The 4,697-nt window shown below is 42.7% G+C and overlaps 1 pseudogene; it reads left to right on the forward strand.

Annotated features, from left to right (window-relative positions):
- Nucleotides 1-561: 561 nt before the first annotated feature.
- LOC137236032 (sterol regulatory element-binding protein cleavage-activating protein-like) lies at nucleotides 562-3,091 on the forward strand (annotated as a pseudogene).
- The last annotated feature ends 1,606 nt before the right edge of the window (nucleotides 3,092-4,697 follow it).

Below are 4,697 nucleotides of genomic sequence, written 5' to 3' on the forward strand. Positions count from 1 at the left end.
CTATCTCTTTTTTTTCTTTGCAGGTTTTGGTACGGAGCATCCTGGCTGTTGCAACTGCGATGTACGCTGAAGATTAAGCACTCGTTCTCTCACAATATGATTTTTGCCCGGAATTGTGGTTGGTTTTGTAAACTTGCGCGAATCTCGTATTACCTCGCCTGGGGCTAATAATAATTGCGTTTGCTGCGCTGAACCAACAGCAGCTATAGCTGCTGCAGCAGCAGCGCCAGCCCCACCAAATGTGGGGGAGGTGCTTAGAGATCCGCTTTGTGTTAGATCAATATGTCCATCTGGTAGATCGATATTCGTTACTTGGTTAGTTTTATAATACGAATTAAAGCCATTAGTTTCCCAACCTTTGGCGCGTAACTCTATCAATTCGAGCAGATTCAGTCCCGTCATAATATTTAAGCGTTCGTCCTGCGAAGCATTACGGAATACAACGAAAGCACGATCTAGTGTATCCTTTGATAGGGTTTCCAATTGTGTACCATGTGTGCATAAATTTGGCACTAGCGCCGCCATTGGTACCGTTTTATTAATGCCCGATTGTAGAGTTAGCGCATACAAAAATTTAGTATTTTTGCCATTATCGGTTTATTATCGGATTTCATGTTACAAATGTTCTCCACAATACTTGCGATGAATATTAAGCTACTCGATCACAAGCAAAACACTTGCCCAAAATGATGCTGAAATATACAGTGGCAAATACCAACCGAACGTTGCATCCAGGTGATGTGTGCAGTGATTACCTTTTCATTGATAAAAATATTTCCGATACATCCTTGATTGGTAATAGTGGTGGCGGTACTGCTGGTGGTTTCGGCATGTTTCATCGCTCTCAATCACATCCGAAGTTAACATTTGCCGATCTCAATGCACACCCAGCAGATAGCGTACAAGCTAATAAAAATGGTCAAATCCCAAAGCGTTTGCGCATTGTAAATTTATGGGCACGTACACGTTTCTTTTAACGTGCCTTCATGATTTGGATGAGTGTTTGGATTTGTTCGATCGTTTATAATTCGGGATATTTGAAGATTTATTTGCCGTAGATGGCAATCGAACAACATTTACGAGTGACGACACACCAAATTTCGTTAAAACATATGAACAAAGCGCAGTGTCGAATTTTTTCTCGAATATGCAAAATGCTTTAAACGGCGCAGCTACCAATGGCAAAGATATAGCTGGACTAAAGGGCAATCGTAATGGAAACGCGGCAGCGTCAATGGCAGCGTCAATGGCAGCGGGAGTACATTCAATTCGCAAACCAAAAGGCGAAACCGCAGCCAGTCAAGCCAGCGTAGTAGGCAAATCTGATGAAGGAACTATCAATAACACAGAAGCCGAACTACGCCGCCTACTCTATCCCGACTTCGAGTTGAATTACTTTCTATCGAATTTTAACTGGAGTGCCATCATGAAACAATATAATATATCGCGTAGCGGATGCTATGTTACTCTAGTACCCACCAGTAAGCCATCTCACGCCATTAGTCCCGAAACAGCAGTACTATTATGCAATCCTCGAGAGAAAATTATGCAAAACTTTCAGTGGAAAGCTTTAGCTGCTGCACTCGATCCTATCGATTTTAATGACGGTGAACGACGTGAATCGCCAATAGTATTTTCTGGTGGTGCACCACTCTATCCAAAAGGTCCGACGGAATTCTTTTTCGTCATCTGTATGTGCTTAATTAGCATTTTGTTCTTAGCTATACAATGGTGGTATTCTATCGTTGTATATGTACACGTAATTATGCCGAATGGCGTTCCAGTTGGTATGAAGAATCAGAAATACAACGAAAAACTGAGCATATACTTGAAGGAGTGCCAACGAAAATTGCCGGCCATCGGTATATGATCGAATGTCTTATCTAAATGGCCAAATTAAGGTTTGGGATGCAAGAAATGGTGAGCATTTGACAACAATCAATCGTCAACATATGCAATTGCCAGTGAAGCGTGATAGTGGTGAGGTGGTATTCGAACGTTTGATTTATTCGCCTATTTGGTGCATGAATGCGTTTGATGAAAATTTGGCAGTAGGTTGTGCGGACGCACGTATTGAATTGTGGGAAACGCCGGAAGGTGTATTGAAGTGTATTTTTTCTGGAACTTCGAAACTTAATTTGGGCATAACTCACATTCATATAAATGGTGATCGCGTCATTATCGCACGACTATGCGGGCGGTTAGAATTCTATCGACTGGCAACCTATTGGAAAGGACAACAAATCGATTGGAATTTCACGTCAGCTTATCGAAGAACACAAACGCGTGCTGGTTCAGCTGGGAGAATTGGCCTAGCGCATCATTCGCAGCAATCGTTATCTCAACAACAACAAAACCATACCGGACGCCCGCCCCCATATCCCAACAATAATAAGGAGGAAATGAAAAATCACTTTAATAGCAGTGCGTCATGGGCATCACCAGCCTGTCACTTGCATGGAGGTCTCGAATTGTATGGTGTTTACCGGCAGTAAGGATCATACGCTCAGGGTATATAGCCTGTCAAATGCCAATATCGAATATACATTACACGGCCATTGTGGGGCGATAACGCGCCTTTTCGTAGACCGTTGGCAACCTGGCACAGGTGGCTCTGGTTCTCAGGATGGTATGTTATGTGTGTGGGATTTATTTACTGGCGCTTGCTCCAACATATGTTATATCGTTGGGCGTTGATGAGCGTATATGTGTATTGGAATGTTTCCAGGGTAATCTCTTAACCACTATTAATCTATTGAATGTATATTCAAGTCTGTTGATGCTAACACCATCGTTATTGGTCTACACGCACTTGCACGTATATTCGCATTATTATTCCCATTCCGATACTTTTCTGTATTATATACACTTTGTTTTATGGTTGCTCAGAGCCAAGAGCAACACTAACGGCTTTGACGCCACCACTAACACCTCCAATACCCACATCTTTGGAGGTACATTTGCGTTCACAAGCGTTGGCATACAGAAATTGGCCATCAAAGTGATGTATGTATGTAATTGAGTGGACTTAAATGGAATGAGATTTATAATGTAATATTATCTTTATTTCAGAAGCACTAATTATATTTAAGAATTGAAATAGGCCCGCCCGCTAGTTATGGTTAACCATGTGTAATGGCTAATTCGAGGGGTAATGACGTCGACATGAGCCAAAAACATAACCATCAACGACGAGAACGGTACCGGCACCAATGGGCCAAATGGTGGTAAAGCAAATGCACGAGATGATGATAAAGGACTATTTCTTGGTGGTCGTATCTGGGTGACATCGGAGAAGGAACTCGGCGGGCAGGATAAAGTTCATGCTGCTGGTGAACAGGATGTCGACAATAAGAAGGTAGATCTTTCTGTATAATTTACTCTTCACGGTTTACATAAGGGAGTACTGACGGTATTAGTTTTAGTAGGATGCTAGAGTTCTATTGTACGCGCATACATTTTTTCGGGTTTTTAACTGAAAGTTATTAACAAAAGTTGGTACAATCACTATGGGGTCTTTGGTTACTGGAGCCACGCTTGTGGCAATGTGTGATGGGTGTTTAATTATTAAATTATTATTAATTTGAGGCAGATACCATCCCGAAATCCACTTTGTGGTGTTTGTTCATATCCAGCTGAAAATACAGCCCGGTTTGCTTGCCCTTTTTTTTCAAAATGTTTCCGGTAAAGGAAGTCCCTTTTTTTTCAGTGAGTTGTAGTAGACAAGTATATTTGGGGTATATTAGTCGCCATAATAAATTTGTAAATGCGAATAATTCATTTTCTGAATGGTGTGGCGACAACGAAGATCGTGGTGGAGGCGGTGCAAGCGGCGTCTTTGGCACTGAGATATCGCTGTAGCATAAGGTAGCGATAACACTAAAAGTTTAATTGAACTCATTAATAATTATGATATCTGGGGCAGATGAGTTTTCTCATCAGCGGTAGGCTTGCGATGTGCCTCGTTGCGCGGCAACGAGTGCGGCTGTGTTCTGTGGCAGATCGGTTCGCCCTTCTGCGGTAGGCTTTTCTGTTGTCCTTGCTCAGGGTGAGCGAGTGAATTGGGGTTTGATTTTGAAAATTTACAATAAGTGTTTGGTGACAGATGGAGATCTGCATTAAGGTGGTTGATTGGCCTTGTTTCAGTGAACGAGCGCTGGGTTTTGAAATTTGAAAATTTAAAAAGATTATGGGCCGAGTGCCTTTTTCTCCGAGGGTCTGCGTAAGGGCTTTTCTGGGATACTCGCTATGTAATAACGAGTGAGTGGGGAGATTTCTGGTGTCCTCGCTCGGGGTGAGCGAGTGAATTTGTGGGATATTTTTTTGAAAGGCGGGATGTGGAGGAACGGGGGGATTGTTAAGAGAGGCTCTTGGTCCTCTCACAATCTATCTCCGTGGGAAGAAGGATCAGTTTGACCAAAGGTCGTCTGACTTGACCCTTCTCGGTTATGAGGTCGACTACACGTACTCGGTTATCTTCGCCGGGGTGTACGTTGACGACTCTACCTAACCTCCATTCGTTGGGAGATAAGTTTTCCTCTTTGATGACAACTAGATCATCCACTTTAAGATTTTGCTTTGACTGTTTCCACTTCACTCGTTTTTGAAGTTCGGAAAGGTATTCGGTTTTCCACCGACGGCAGAAGGTTTGATGGAGGGCCTTGAGCTTCTGCCATCTGTTTATTATGGAGGCCGTG

This window comes from Eurosta solidaginis, unplaced genomic scaffold (genome assembly GCF_040869045.1).
Source record: "Eurosta solidaginis isolate ZX-2024a unplaced genomic scaffold, ASM4086904v1 ctg00001252.1, whole genome shotgun sequence".
NCBI lineage: Eukaryota > Metazoa > Arthropoda > Insecta > Diptera > Tephritidae > Eurosta > Eurosta solidaginis.